Raw genomic sequence first — 16,827 nt, forward strand, 5'->3', positions numbered from 1 at the left:
AAGAAAAAGAAAGATAAAGAAGTAAGAGAAAGAGGGATGGAAAAGGAGAGAGGCCAGGACAAAGAAAGAGAAAGAGAGAAAAGGAGAGCGCGTGAGAAACGAAAGAGAGAGGGGGAAAGAAAGGGAGAGGAAGAAAGAAATCCAAAGAGAAATAGAAAGACGGAAGGAGAGAAAAGAGAAAAGAAAGCGCAAAGGGTAGGAAGAGAGAAAGAGAAAAAGAAAAAAGGAAATTAGAGCAAAATAAGAGAAAAAGAGAGACACGGAGAGTGAAAGAGACGGAGACAAAATGGGAGAAAATGGGTGGAAAAGAGAGAGATTGAGAGAGAGAGAGAAATAAATAAATATAAGTACAGTGTTTTTGTCAACAGCAAGATGACATATTTCAACCTGCAGCTTGTTTTTCTCTTGCGCTTCTCTGGTTGTTGTCTCGCGGCGCGGATTCAATCCCCTAGCGGGCCTGATTTGGCCTGCGGGCCGCCTGTTTGACACCTGTGTTCTAAACAGTCACCCCTCCTGTCAAGAACCGGAACAGGAGCAGGATCCAAATGCGAGACGTTTCTCACACAAGCCTTTATTGTACGGGAAATGGGGAGTCATGCACGTTAGGCAGCAGTCTGGCGTGGAATGATAGGAAGCCAGAGGCCGACGGGATCGATACCAATTGCCCGAGCAGATATCGGACGGAAGGGGTCGATACCGGACAGGACGGGACAGATAGGATATAGAAATTGAACAGGACAAACTAAACGGGACCATACCGGAAAGAACATACCAACAGGAAACGGGACCGAGTCAAAACCCACGTCTTGCGGGGCAGAGGTTCTTTGACGGACTGACAAAGGGTATGTGAGACCACTGAGCTTAAATAGAAGAGAAGCCAATCCGTCAACAAGCAGGCCCCACACGGGCGGGGCCAATTGGGCGCCTTGGCAACCGTGACACCTCCCCTAATCTGCCTGTCCGTCAAATGAAGTTGCAGTTGGAAACCTACGTAAAACAGCTTTTTCAATTTCAAGTTTCGCCTAAATGGCATCATGACAACAGAACGCTCTTGACTGATAAAAGAACCAAAAGTTAGAGAAAGACGCTTTCTATCGCCAACATACTTGGACTCCTCGACCCATTACAGCAGGTATTGGGGACCTTTCTGACCCATAATAGCTATTATTAGTACATACAGTATATTTAAATATATTGTTATTATTATTATTATTTAAGAAAACCGCCAAACCCCCTCACCAGACAAAATCAAATTTTTCAGCGCCAATCTATTTTTTTCCCGTCGACAGCAAACCCGATGAGTGACGCTCGTAGAGCACAGATGGTCCCGGCTTCCGAATCTCACTTTTTTCCAAACGTGCGAGCGATGCCGACGCACTCTCTCGTTAGTCCCCGTTACTCCATCGTGACCTCATTAGCTCGTCCTCACCTTAAATTAGATTATTATTTAATCTAAAATGATACTACAACAATAATAATAATAATTGTATTTATCACTTTTTCTCAAAAACATATGTACTCATGAAAAGAGCCTTATATGGCACGCGAGACATATGTTACCTACCCCTGCGCTAAAGGAAGGTAATGCAGTTTTCCATTATGCTACTTGTTGGCAACTGTCACGGTTGCCCATGGCGCCCAATGGGCCCCGCCCGTTTGGCTCCAGCTGCGGCTCGTTGACTGATTGGCTTCCCTCCTATATAAGCTCAGTGCTCTCACTCACCTTTTGTCAGTCAGTCAACGAACCTCTGCACCCGAAAGACGTGGGTTTCCTGCTTGTGTTTCCTGCCCTGTATTGTTCCCGTCTTTTTTGTCCAGTTTAATATCGATCTCCAGTTTTGTTCCCGGCTATTTTGTTGTATTTGTTAGTGTTTTCCAGTGTCTGGTAGCGTTCCCGTCTAGTTTGTCCTGTTTGATTTCGATCTCCGGTGTCTGGTATCGTTTCCGTCTATCTCGTCCTCTTGTTATCGGACTCCAGTCTCCAGTGCCTGGTGTCAATCCTGTCTGTCCTGTCCTGTCTGGTATCGACCCCATCTGTCCGATATCAGCTGGTGCAATTGGTATCGATCTCGTCGGCCTCTGGCTTCCTGTCATTCCACGCCAGACTGCTGCTTTACGTCTTCCACCCAACGATCCCCGAATCACTAGCATTTGGGTTAATGTGCATGACTGCCCCATTTCCCGTAAAATAAAGCTTGTTTGAGAAACATCACGCATCTGGGTCCTCCTCCTGTTCCAGATCTTAACAGGTGACAAAGTATCATCATAAAATATATATATATTTTGGTAGCACGGCGGGGCAGTGGTTAGGGCTTGTGCGGCACAGTTCATGTCATGGGAACCTGTCGTGGGTTCAAATCCAGCTCCAGACTTCCTGTGCGGAGTTTGTATGCTCTCCCCGTGCTTGCGTGGGTTTCCTCCGGGCACTCCGGTTTCCTCCCACGTTCCAAAAACATGCATTTCAGGTGAATTGGCCGGTCCAAATTGTCCCTAAGTGTGAATGAGCGAATGAGTTGTCTGTCCCTGTGTGCCCTGCGATTGGCTGGCAACCAGTTCAGGGTGTCCCCTGCCCACTGCCCGGAGATGGCTGGGATGGGCTCCAGCCCCCCCGCGACCCTAATGAGGATAAGCGGTACGGCTGATTAGATGAGATATATATATATTTTTTTGTTTGTTTTTAATTATTATTTTTTAGACTCCGTTAATGGGGACCAAAACCACCCGAAAAAAGTGAAAGTCTGCGAAGTGGCGACGCCCCTTAAAAAAAAACCAACGTCGAACCACGAAGTAGGGTTAGGGTTAGGGTTTAGGGTTAGGGTTAGAGCAGGGGTGTCAAACTCAATTTACCTCAGGGGCCACAGGATAGAACAAACATTCTCTCGGGGGCCGGACGAGTAGATTAAAGAGAAAGAAATAAGACAAAGCAAAGGAGAGAAAAAGGGGGTGGGACAAAGAAAGAGAGAAAGGGAGAGAGAAAGAAAAAGAGAAAAAAGAGAGAGAGAGAACGTGAAACGTGAGAAACAAGAGATAAAGACAAATAATGAGGGAGGGGGAAAGAAAGAGAGGGAAAGAAAAATATCCAAAGAGAAATAGAAAGAGAGGAGAGAAAAAAGAAGGAGAGAAAGAGAGAATGGGAGAAGGAGATAATGGGAAAGCAAGAGAGAGAGAAAGAGAAACAAGAGAGAGAGAATGAAAAATGAAAGAGAGAGCAAAATAAGGTAAAAAGACAGAGAGAGAAAGAGACAAAGAGAAACAAAGAAAGAGACAAAGAGAGACACAGAAAGTGAAAGAGAGAGGCAGCAATAGAGAGAAAAGGGAGGGGAAAAAAGAGAGAGAGAGAGCAAGAGATAGAGAGAGAGAGAGAAATACAAGTCCACCGTCTTTGTGAGAGGCACCTGGCTTTGGCAACATCAAGTGGACATATTTCAACCTACAGCTCGTTTTTCTCTTGCGCTTCACTGAGCGTTGTCTCGCGGGCCGGATTCAATCCCTTAGCGGGCCTGATCTGGCCCCCGGGCCGCATGTTTGACACCCCTGGGTTAGAGGGTTAGCGAGGTCCCACTGTATTCTCATTAACAATCCTTAATACTTTGCAATATCCAGTTTTTTGCGATGAGTCGTCTTATTGTGTTTCAAGTTGTGAAATATGTCCGATAAGTTTTTGTCATGAGTTTCAGACACTGATAATAATAAGAAATGATACAGCAATAGCAACTAAAGAGTAGCTCGCTGTTGTTTCAGCCGCTCTATTTGCACTGCGTGTGATACATGGATCCCGTAACTCTAGTGGGCGTGGCTTAGCGCTGGCATCTATTCATTTGACCGTCGACAGGAAACTCGACGAGTGACGCTGGCAGAGCACAGATGGTCCCGGCTTCCGAGTCTCACTTTTTCCCAAACGTGCTAGCGATGCCGACGCGCTCTCTCGTTAGTCCTTGTTAGTCCATCGTGACCTCATTAGCTCGTCCTCACCTCTTTTTTTTCCCGCACGTCGGCGAAGTTCTGCTTCTTCTCGTCTTTGCCTTCCAACAAGGCCTCCGTGTCCCGTCGCGCCATCGGCCATTTTCACGCTGGCTGGGTCTCGATAACTTCCGAGGCAAAACAAAGACGGCCTGTCCTCACGAAGGGGAGGATTTCTCACCTTTTTGGGGGGGCCCTGGCAAGCCTCGTTGATTTTAGTTTGTCCTCCAGTTGAGCGGGGCTTCATTGACAACCTGTGCTTAGTGTGTTACTATAAAACAGTACCGTGGCACCTCCTTATACGAGCACCTCTAAAAACAAGAATTTTGAGATACAAGTTTTATCTGCAACTCACTCAATGGTCTTGTTTTTTTGAGTGGACATTAATTTAAAGTTACAGTAACTTTAATTTTTTAGTGTACAATTATTACGTAAGTTTTATCCGCAACAACTCACTTCCAGCATCAGCTCATCCAGTTTGCGGATGCAAACTACTTCAGGCAAAAACAATGGTCTTGTTTTTTGAGTGAGCATTCATTTTAAGTTACAGTAACTTTAATTTTTTAGTGTACAATTATTACGTATCATCAACAGTCACTTAGTCTCAAAGTACCGTGGTACCTCCTTATACGAGCACCTCTAAAAACGAAAATTTTGAGATACAAGTTTTATTTGCAACAACTCACTCCCAGCATCAGCTCATCCAGTTTGCGGATGCAAACTACTCAAGGCAAAAACAATGGTCTTGTTTTTTTTTGAGTGAACATTCATTTAAAGTTACAGTAACTTTGAATTTTTAGTGTTTTTTGAGAACCGGCTTCTTCAGCTCGGCTCATTAAATAGAACCGGCTCTTTTGGGTCCCAAACGGCTCTTCAGGTTGTTTTTGCTTGGTTAATCTCTAAACGACCAAATATTATCTAAAATTATGCACAAAATGACTTAAAGGATAGGGGGGCCGGGGGGCAATAGAACAAAAAATAAAAAAATACCAAAATGAAAAAGTAGTGAAGAGCTGGGAAAAAAAGAAACAAAAGGAGAGAAAAAGAGAAAAAAAGCAGGAACATTTCAGAAAAAAAAGCTTGAAATAAAGAAAAGAAACAAATAAAAGGAAAACATAGAGAACAAAAAAGCAAGAAAAAAGTAACAGCTGGGAAAAAATAAATACAATAAGACTTTTTTTAAAAGGAATTAAAAAAAAAAAACAGGGGAAAAAGAAGAAGTTTGTGTTGCATTCAAATAATTTCCAATTCTATCAAGTCAATCTTGTTGCCAACTTTGAACTTCCACTAAAAAATATAATTAAATACAGTTCTGTATCGTGCAACCGACTCAATAAGCCCCGAAAAATGTTAGTATTATGCAACAAAAGATACCAGGAAAAAAAAGAAATGGAAATCTTGTGAAAGGTTTGTAGGCCGTACAACTTTTGCAATAGTACATGAGTCAATTCATTCAAAAGAGAAAAATAATTTTGCATTGCCAGAAACTCAGCACAATGTACCGTATTTTCCGCACTATAGGGCGCACCGGGTTATAGGATGCACCCCCAAAAAATTGTTTTTGGTCCTATATCTTCCATAGATAAGGCGCACCGGATTATAAGGCGCTACAATGGGAACGTCGACAAAACAGTCAGATGGTTCAGTCCAACTTATTACCCCCTTAACATCCCCAAAGCTTGCAAAGACGCAAATACGTGTCGTAGACACGTGCGGATGCGGTGTCCGTACGATGTCACTCAAATGCATCATTTCAAATATCATTCGGAAGGTTAAAGTCTTGGGATTCAAGAAATGCCAACCATTCCCTAGTTTCTATTTTCTTTTTCGCTCGCAACTTTACTGTGCATATGACAACAAACACTTGGAATTGAGTTTAATTCACTCAACTCATCACAGCAACATCAAGATCGTTCTAAAACAAGATACCGGGAAAATATAAAGCCGCATAGCTCACCTAAGTTCTCACGTTCAATAATGATACGCAATCATGGTCTTCTTACAACCGTGAGTGTAGTAAATCCAGGAGAGTCAAATGTTTACAAATACAGACTAATGAAACATGTTTCTTTATGGCGTAGTTTAGCAAGCTTGCTATTCTTTTTCGGCCAATCGCAGGGTTTGTTTTGGCCCTCTAGCCTATCCGAGGCTCCGAATAACTTCAGCCAATAGCGTTCGATTTAACGGATGATTGACACATCTTTTTCGGCCAATTGCAGGGTTTGTTTTGGCCCTCTAGGCAATCCGAGGCTCCGAATAACTTCAGCCAATAGCGATCAATTTAACGGATGATTGACACATCTTTTTCGGCCAATTGCAGGGTTTGTTTCGGCCCTCTAGCCTATCCGAGGCTCCGAATAACTTTAGCCAATAGCGATCGATTCAAATGATGATTGACACATTGGTTACCCAATGAAACGCCGGTATATAAATCCCAGCATACACCGCGGACTACTCCACGTTCGGGGGGAAAATCGAGTCGGCGGCTGTTGCGTAAGTTGCAAGACTTTGCGATTTAATATTGAGCCATATATAAAGCGCACTGTATTATAAGGCGCATGGTCAGCTTTTGAAAAAAAATAAGACTTTTAGGTGCGCCTTATAGTGCGGAAATTACGGTAACTTGATGTCTTGGAGTTTTGGACATGTTTGATAATGACTTAGTTGCCACACTTGGGATTGCTGTTGCTCACTGTTGTTTCAAGCGTTACTCACCGACTTTGTGCGAACGCTCAGACCCCTGGAAAATTACAGGGAAACATTGCCGTCAACATTAGCGCTCGTATGTCTTTAAGTACGGGACGAGGCCCGCGGGGATCCCGGATTACGCCACCCGGGTGGTCTGCTCTTTAACAGGCCACAAAACGAGGAGCCCGCCGGAGAAGACAGAATCCAGCCGTGCTGTTTTACAGATGTGAAAGATTTCCAGGCGGACTTTCTCGCCTATTAAAGAGCCGGCGAGAACAAGAAGCGACATCGGGGTCAATTGGTACATAAGTTTAGGACCCCGAGACACACAAATACAGAAGACCCTCGGGATACCACGTGAATCCGATTTAAAATGGCGATCGTAGGGTGAAACTGACGCATAGAGGGGGATAGAAACCTATTCTAATTACCGTATTTTCCGCACTATAAGGCGCACCGGGTTATAGGGCGCACCCCGAAAAAAATTGTTTTTGGTCCTATTTTTGACATACAGAAGACGCACCGGATTATAAGGCGCTACAATGGGAACGTCGACAAAACAGTCAGATAGTTCAGTCCAACTTATTACCCCCTTAACATTCCCAAAGCTTGCAAAGACGCAAATACGTGTCGAGAACACGTGCGGATGCGGTGTCCGTACGATGTCACTCAAATGCATCGTTCCATCATTCGGAAGGTTAAAGTCTTGGGATTCAAGAAATGCCAACCATTCCTTAGTTTCTATTTTATTTTTCGCTCGCAACTTTACTGTGCATATGACAATAAAAACTTGGAATTGAGTTTAATTTAAAAATAGACCCTCCATTCCATCCATTATCTGCACCGCTTATCACAGAACATCGAGTTCAGTCTGAAACAAGATACAGGGATAATATATATAGCCAGAATAGCTCACCGAAGTCGTTGTGTTCATAATAATGTGCAGCCGTGGTCCTCTTATATCTGTGAGTTTAGTAAATCCAGGAGAATAAAATATTTACAAATACAAAATAGTAAAAAAATGCTTTCTGTATGCCGTCAGCCACGTGCTATACGCATTCATCTTTTTCGGCCAATTGCAGGCTTTGTTTTGCCGTTTAAGCCAATGCCAGCCTGTAAATTATAAAAAGGATCCGCCCCTTGACCTCCGAATAACTTTAGCCAATAGTGATCGATTCAACTGATGATTGACACGTCTTTTTTGGCCAATTGGAGGCTTAGTTTTGCCGTTCAAGCCAATGCCAACCCTTAAATGATAAAAAGGATCCGCCCCCTTGACCTCCGAATAACTTTAGCCAATAGTGATCCATTCAAATGATGATTGACACATTGGTTAGCCAATGAAACGCCGGTAAATAAATCTTAGCATACACCGCGGACTACTTGGTGTTCGGGGGAAAATCTAGTCGGCGGCTGCTGCATTAGTTGCAAGACTTTGCGAATTAACTTTGTTCAATAAATAAGGCGCACTGTATTATAAGGCGCATGGTCAGTTTTTGAAAAAAATAAAGGCTTTTAGGTGCGCCTTATAGTGCGGAAAATACGGTACCTAATATATTCTCAACCCCCTGCTACCCCAGATAGAAGCCATTCATTCATTTTCCAAACCGCTCCTCCAAAGACTAAGGTGATTAAAACATTAAAATAGCGAAATCATATATAGTAAGTACTTTAATGTAAGTACATATGATTAAAAAACATTATAATCGCATATATGCCAAGTCGTAAGCCAGATTAGGAGAGAAGACGTAGTCGGGGACAAAAAGAAGTCGAAAGCCAGGATGGGAGAGCAGACGTGGACGGGATCAAAAACGGGTCAAAGCCGGGGACAGTATGGACAGGTGGGAGTCAGGGTCGAAAAAATTCTTGCCTAGTGTAAACTGAGGTTCGCAGACGGACTGACAAAAGGGGACGGTGGGTTTAAATAGGGACAGAGAGCCAATCAGAGTCTTTCTTTTCATTCTGTTGGTTTTGTTCCAACTCAAGTTGACAGAAATTAGTTCGATCCGTTTTGGCGGCCGACGAGAGTCTTGACGGAGCACGCCGGGACATCCGATCCGTTCTACGTCAATAGGGGGACGGGTTCTTTGCCATGACATCTGGGGGTTCTCCTGTTTCCCGCCTTGCAACATTACACACAGTTTACAGCTAAAGGTCATTACGTAGCCGTTAATCCACTTTTAATTGATACGGTTGCAAACACAGCGCGCTCCCCCCTAACGTATGACGCATCGGCAGCCAGCGGGAAATCGATGCCGAGGGAGTTAAAAATAGGACGAGCGAACTTTTTGTCGCGCTTTTCCAGATGAAGGCGGGCGGGCGAGCTTGTTCGCCCTGGAAAACATCTCGGAAACGCATCCTCCCCCTCTCTCCTCTTGATCAGCTGCTTCTTTTGTTTCCCTTCTCGCTTTGTTGCTGACAAACAAGGCCCCACCTGCGTTTGGCCAAACTTCGTGCTAAAACCTTTGATTTGCGGTAGGATATTTTGAGAGGACCGAAAAGTCAGAACGAGCTTTGCATATTGTGCAGAAGTCTGGGGCAATAATTACAAAAGTTCACTACAGCCCCTTTTTATCCTCCAAAAACGTGCAATTAGGACCATACACAGGGTAGGATATCGGGATCATACTCATATTTTATTCCTGCAGTCCAAATTATTACAATTGGATGATTTAGTAAAATTTTTCACAGCTAGTATTTTAGGTCAACAAAAACATGGTGCCAGAAAATATCCAAAAATTATTCATTCGGAAAGAGAGAAATTATAACTTGAGCGGCTGTAGTAAATTCAAACTCCCAAAGGTGAGAACCACCAGGAAAAGTATGTGTGTGTCTGTATGTGGAGTCAAACTTTGGAACAATTTACAAGACGAGATCAAACAATGTCCAACTATTCACGTGTTCAAATTCATCTCATCTCATCAGCCGTACCGCTTATCCTCATTAGGGTCGCGGGGGTGCTGGAGCCCATCCCAGCAATCATCGGGCATCGGGCAGGGGACACCCTGAACTGGTTGCCAGCCAATCGCAGGGCACACAGGGACAGACAACTCACTCGCTCATTCACACCTAGGGACAATCTGGACCGGCCAATCCACCTGAAATGCATGTCTTTGGAATGTGGGAGGAAACCGGAGTGCCCGGAGGAAACCCACGCAAGCACGGGGAGAACATACAAACTCCGCACAGGATGTCTGGAGCTGGATTTGAACCCACGACAGGTTCCCATGACATGAACTGTGCTGCACAAGCGCTAACCACTGCGCCGCCGAGCTGCCCTGTGTTCAAATTTAAATACAAAAAAAAAAACATTACTGGCGGAATACAGAGATGAAGAAAATAGGGTATGAGTGGTACGACAGATTGGAAATACTGCGTTTAAAACTTTGTTGTTACGGTTGGTATTATTATATCATAACTGATATTATTAATATTATTGCTATTTTTATTATTGGTGCTGCAGTGATGTTTGGTGACTAGTGGCATTATGACGTTGGGGGATGGGTACTACGATGATTATTGTATAAAAAATGTGTGACTATTGTTGTTATTATAATTATTGATATCTGACCTAATATGTATATCCTTGAGATTGTGTTGTATTTAGACACAAAAGAGGAGCTATCTATAGAATTTAATTAATAGGGAGGATGAAGGGGTAGGGAAAATAAGCGTCTTCTTCTGACTACCCCTTTTTCGAACATGTTATGTTAACATTATTTTGTTATTGAGTCATCGTTTTTGTCCTGTTTTTATTTAATGTTCAAAAAAAGTTTTCATTCATTCATTCATTCATTCATTCATTCATTCATTCATGTCATAGATGCATTCATGTCAGGGGTCTGGAACGTTTTCGATCCAAAGAGCCATTAAGACAAAAATATACCGTGCATTTTAAGACAAAATTCAACAAAAACGCCTAACCCGCTCTCCAGACAAAAGCTAATTCTCCAGCGCATTTAATGTCACTGTGTGACATTAAATGGTTTGATAAAATCTATTCAATAAAAATCAGCCCAGAGCCTGAGTCCCTTATCAATATAAAAATACGACTTAAAATGTACTTCCCACCCGCAGTTACTGCTCATTTTGACTATAATTTGTGGCATCATGGATTTAAAACAAGGTGCGAGCATAGTTCTTTGGTAAAAATGTCACAAAACCCTGCAAACGACGATGCCAACGTATTTACCTTCAGTGCAGACAGTGCTGGATAAGAAGAAGTGCGTGTCCTGTCCTGTGTGAAGCTCTGCCCTCTCCTACTGCTCACCCAATTAAATTGCCTTAGGTGCTTTACACGAGCTTTTGGGCAAAATGATTGTTTTAGGTAAAAGTTTTTTCATCATTTTTATCAAAAAAGGTCTCAACAATAAACATAGATTGTTTATTAAGTTTCCATATAAAGGATAGTTTAGCAATTTACAGCCATGTGGTCTGTTGGTTCATGTTGAGGTTTTTGAGTTTTTCTTTGCCCTCATGTTGGTTCCAGATCAGGGGATGGTGGAATAATAGTCTGAAAAAATAGTCTGTGTAATAACCTGTGAAGCCCTTTGAGACTCTTTGTGATTAAGGGCTATACAAATGAAAATGACTTGACTTGACTTGTTGGTGTGAGACCATAAAACTGTAATTGAATTTAAAATTGTGTCCTATCGAAACTGGACTGAACCCCTTGAAACATTCAGTATTATCTCAGCTTCGCATGGTCGAAAATTGGCCTCAAAAGAAGCAATACATGAGGTAGTTGCGCAATTTTGAACTTATCTCCAAAAATTCAAAAGAGCCATATATGAGCTATAGGTTTCTGACTCCTGCTATATGATATAAAACTATATATTATAAAACTAATGTATCTATTTTTGGACATCGCACATGTTTTTGCTTAAAGTACGTCATAATTATACATAAGGTTTTACAGTAGTACAGATGAAATAAAATGGCAAAGTCACCCAGTGTCATAAAGTTAACATCATTTCTTGACAAGGACAGGAGCCACCGTCTGCGTCATTTTTACACACTTTTTCTATTTTCCAAATTTAAAAGCATAGTCTATCGAGTCAGACCTTCAGGAAACACGAAGGCCCGAGGTTTTTGTTCATTTGCAATAGGCAATCCGATCTGCCGTGCCAATCCAAGACACGCCCCTTATAAACAAGAGTTTGCAGAGACGCTAACAGCCGCTTAAGCTAACGTTATAGCCGTCGTTTGATCTCAGCGTCCAGGAACGGAATAGAACCGACTTTTCGGGCGCTGGCTAACAGCGGCGAGCTAATGAACACACTGCGGAGGGTGATATTTCATTATACAAATTAATGCTCACATTTTAATGGGAAAGTCACATAATGAATCCCGGCTTCAGTGACAGCAATTAGACGGCCAGATTGTCCCCTTCTGGACAAGGCGCTATTTAGCGGTAAGCATCTGCGCACGTGTGTGTGTTGAAGGGGGGAAGAATAATAATTAAAAAGAAAAAAAAGAAAAAGAAGTCCTTTGCCGTGACAATAGTTTCTTCAGGCAGGGGCAGCGTGAGAGTGTCACTTAACCTTACTTTAACCTTGTCAGCAGAAAAAGCACTACAGGCCTCTCCTAGGTTTTCAAACCCTTTGCCACGACATTGTGCCGTGGACCCTGCTACTTGCATATCATATACATATAGACAAGACAGCAAGACAAACACATACAAAAGCAAAGATAATAAAAAAGGGAAAAAGTAGCAAAAACCACACCCAAAAATGTTTGGACCATGGTCTACCCAAAAGCCAAGACACCCAAATAAGTTAAGCACCTCGGCACCGAAGTCGGATGCAACGGGACACAAGAAAACAGCCGTGTTAATCGGGTCAACAGCAAGGCCCGACAGCTTTCACTGGTTTACCCCTGCCGCATCATACAGGTGCCCTGCCCATCTTTTAGAACGTGTCAACAACCCACAATCCTTTTACAACACATCTCCACTCATTCCTATCACCAACAATGTCTGAAGTTGCTATGTGTAATTAAAGTAGACCTAACACCTGCATCTGCTCTGAAAGACCCGACTGAAACCACATCACCGATTTTCCGTTTTTAGAGTAAATCAGTGAATTAATAAAAAAGACGATCAATGGATTTTACTAAATGTTACTACATCTTTTTTAGTCCAAACACATATAAATCTTAGTAATGCGTTCAAGTTCTGAAGACTTTGGAAAATTGGATATTTATTGCCTATTCAGGCCTTATTTTCAGAAAAATCAAATTAAAGCCATTAAGAATTTTCAAGGATCCACGGGAACCCTGTTTTATACATCCATCCATCCATCATCTGCACCGGTTATCCTCAGTAGGGTTACGGGGATGCTGGAGCCCATCCCAGCTATTTTCAGGCAGTGGGCAGGGGACACCCTGAACTGGTTGCCAGCCAATCGCTGGGCACACGGGGACAGACAACTCACTCGCTCAGTCACACCTAGGGACAATTTGGACCGGCCAATACTACCTGAAATGCATGTCTTTGGAATGTGGGAGGAAACCCACGCAAACACGGGGAGAACATGCAAACTCCGCACAGGAAGGTTGGTAAATGGATTTGAACATACATATATATATATATATATATATATATATATATATATATATATATATATATATATATGTATATATATATATAGATGGGCAGCACAGCGGGGCAGTGGTTAGCGCGTGTGCGGCACAGTTCTGAGGTCTTGGGTTCAAATCCAGCTGCCAACCTTCCTGTGCGGAGTTTGCATGTTGTCCCCGTGCTTGCGTGGGTTTCCTCCGGGCACTCTGGTTTTCTCCCACATTCCAAAAACATGCATGTCAGGTGAATTGACCGGTCCATATTGTCCCTAGGTGCGAATGAGCGAGAGAATTGTTTGTCCCTGTGTGCCCTGCGATTGGCTGGCAACCAGTTCAGGGTGTCCCCTGCCCACTGGGGACGGCTGGGATGGGCTCCAGCACCCCAGTGACCCTACTGAGGAAAGGCGGTGCAGATAATGGATGCATGGATGTATGTATATATATATATATATATATATATATATATATATATATATATATATATATAGTTAAATGAGCCTTCACACATTCAAGTCAAACGTCTTCAAAACAGAAAAATCTTGGCAGAGGCTTCGAGTGATACGGAAATCCGGAGGATGCATCCATAGACGGATGTTTCCCTCCATGTTCTGGGTATTCAGACGCCGATTCGCCGATATTCGTCTTGATTTGCCCTCGCGCGCATTAACGATCTCTTAAGAGGAAGGGGAAAAAAATCACATCAGTCTAATTTGCGTCTCATTCCGCCGTCGGAATATCATTTTGTCCGGTTAGAGGGATGGCGGGCGCTAATTTGCATGGAGGCCGTTTCCTTATTCAATCAGCGGCGCTTATTGGGTTAAAAGCTCATCTGCCATTCCTGGCCGACTCCGAAACACGTTCCAGAAAATGGATCAGATCAGCACCGTCTCCTCCGTTCGCCTTTGTGCTCGCTCCCATTCTCCGCCCGGCCCGTATCAATATTGTATCGAGTCGCTGTTTTTCGGGTCTTTGTGCTCGGCAGTAGGTCTTTTTTCTGGAATGCTGCCCTCTAAATAATGATAAACGACTTGAGCAGTATGCCATTTGCTAATTATATCCATGATTTACTACACAGCCCGACTTAAATCATTCAAAGCAGCCTGGCGTAACAATGCCTTTTTTTCTCCATCCCTCCTCTCGCAAGCGTTTCCATGTGTCTCTAAACATAATATGATTGTATGTTTAGAAACTCTGCCGGGCTTTTATCCGCCATCAAATCCCACTTTTGCAACTTTTTTTCTTTTAAAAGAAGGAGGAGAGCTTTGCATTTTTTTCCCCTTTCTCTGTGTTCATTGTTTAATGAAGCTAAATCTGGCGGTGACTCCAAGCTTCTTATAATTGCTCGCAGGATGTGTAACGCCGCCGTGGAACATCCACTCCTGGCAAGCGCCGCGCGCGTCTTCCGGCGTGAAATGCATGAATATGCATGCGCGGCATCAAGAAATAGACGGGATCTCGATGGAGTCCGAAAGAAAGGAAAGACGGGATTAGCGTATTCACCGGACGAAAAGTCATAGTTTTATATACACAGTAATCCCTCGGTTATCGCGGTTAATGGGGACCAAAACCACCCGCGAAAAGTGAAAATCCGCCAAGTATCGACGCCCCTTCAAAAATGCTTAGAAATATATATATATATATATTTTATTTTTTTATTATTATAATTATTTATTATTTTATTTTATTTTTTAGACCTGTGAAGCTCTGAACCCGCGAACGTGGAACCACGAAGTAGCGACGCCCCTTCAAAAATGCTTAGAAATATATATATATATATATATATATATATATATATATATATATATATTTTATTGTTGTTTTTTATTATTATAATTATATATTATTTTATTTTATTATTATTGTTTGGACCTGTGAAGCTCTGAACCCGCGAACGTGAAACCACGAAGTAGCGACGCCCCTTCAAAAATGCTTGAAAAAAAAAAAAAAAATATATATATATATATATATATATATATATTTATTTTTTTTTATCATTTTATTTTATTATTATTATTATTATTTTAGATCTGTGAAGCTCTGAACCCGCGAACGTGGAACCGCGAAGTAGCGAGGTCCCACTGTAGTTCGACTGGGGTTGGGTGCGATTCATACTCCGCTGTGAGTTTTTTCACACATTATTACCGGGTATATTTTTTCATATGTTATTCTCACACTCGACCGCAAGAGGGCGCTATAGATGGATAGATAGAGAGATAATAATAATAATAATAATAATTTCCTTGTATTGTCATTCTGTGTAACAATGTACACAGAACGAAATGTCGATTGCATCTGACCCGATGCAGCCGCAGCCAAGAGAGGGCGCCGCCGACCACTTATGGATACTTTATTCATTCCTCTAGGGAAATTGTTGTCCCTTTATTGACTTTTTATCCGGCTTTCACTCTCTCTCGTTTCTCTTTCTCCCTTTTTCTTTTTCAATATTTCTTTCTCTATATCATTGCATTTCTTTCACTCTCTCTCTCTTGTCCGTCTTCTTCTCTCTTTTCGCTTCTCTTCTTATTATCTCTCTTTCTCACTCTTTCTCTCTTCTTTTCTCTCTATCTTTTGGTGTCTTTCTCATTCTCTCCTCTCTTTCTCTGTTTATATTTCTCTCTCTATCTCTCTCTCTCTCTCTTCGTTTATCTCTGTCTCTCTTTTTTTCCCTTTAGTAACTCTTCTTCTCTTTTTCACTCTCTCTCATTTCCTCTTTCTCCCTTTTTCTTTTTCAATCTGTCTCTATACCATTGCATCTCTCTCAATCTCTATCTTGTATGTCTTCTCTCTTTTTTCTATCTCCTCTTTTATTCTCTCTCTTTTTCATTCTTTCTCTCTTCTTTTCGCTCTATCTTTCTGTCTCCTTCTCACTCTCTCGTCACTTTATCTCTCATTATTTCTCGCTCTTTTCGCTCCCTTTCTATTCTCTCACTCTCTCTCTTTCCCTTTATCTCTTTAATCTACTAGTCCGGACCCTCGGGAGTTTTTTTTTTTCCCTACTATGTGGCCCCCGGGCTTAAACGAGTTTGACACCAATGAACTCTAACTTAAATTTTGATCTCTATGTGACTATTCCCTGCATTGTTTTGGTATGGTTGTTTCTGAACACAATCTGTAACGACAATGAATCACGTCGGTTCTCCGATAGGCTCACAAACAACGCGGCAGCACGAAAACGTCACCGGGAAACGCAGCGCCATATGGCCACGTGTTATTTTCCAGGAGGCCGACGTGAGTGATGGCAGGCTAGGCGAGGGCGAATCGACCCAAATTTCGGCGCCTTCAGCGCCCGTGCACCCCTCAAAACCCCCCAAAACCAAAGAGTAAGAAGCATGAAACGGAGCGGCGCTGACAAGGCAGTGGGTGGTTCGATGTTTATCTTTATGACTCTCGCGCTTGTCGACACTCGTATTAAACTCGCCTCCATCAGCTCTTCCGCCCGCCTTTTGTTTTTAGAGCTGCTTTGTCCAACGGGGGTGCGGCGCGCCTTGTAAAAAAAAAAAGAGGGGGGAATTAAAAAATTGGATTATCAAGAGCAAAATGACCCTGGTTATATACAGTAGGTCGCACTCAAAAACCTGATAATTGTTGTTAAAACTAATT

The 16,827-nt window shown here is 42.6% G+C and overlaps 1 protein-coding gene across 2 annotated transcripts in view; it reads left to right on the forward strand.

The window, feature by feature from the left end:
* znf536 (zinc finger protein 536) overlaps window positions 1-16,827 on the forward strand; it is a 391,766-nt gene that overhangs the window by 288,801 nt on the left and 86,138 nt on the right. The gene's annotated exons all lie outside the window — the stretch shown is intronic.

This window comes from Urocampus carinirostris, chromosome 4, assembly GCF_059441175.1.
Source record: "Urocampus carinirostris isolate Australia breed hairy pipefish chromosome 4, RoL_Ucar_1.0, whole genome shotgun sequence".
In the NCBI taxonomy this organism is placed as follows: Eukaryota; Metazoa; Chordata; class Actinopteri; order Syngnathiformes; family Syngnathidae; genus Urocampus; species Urocampus carinirostris.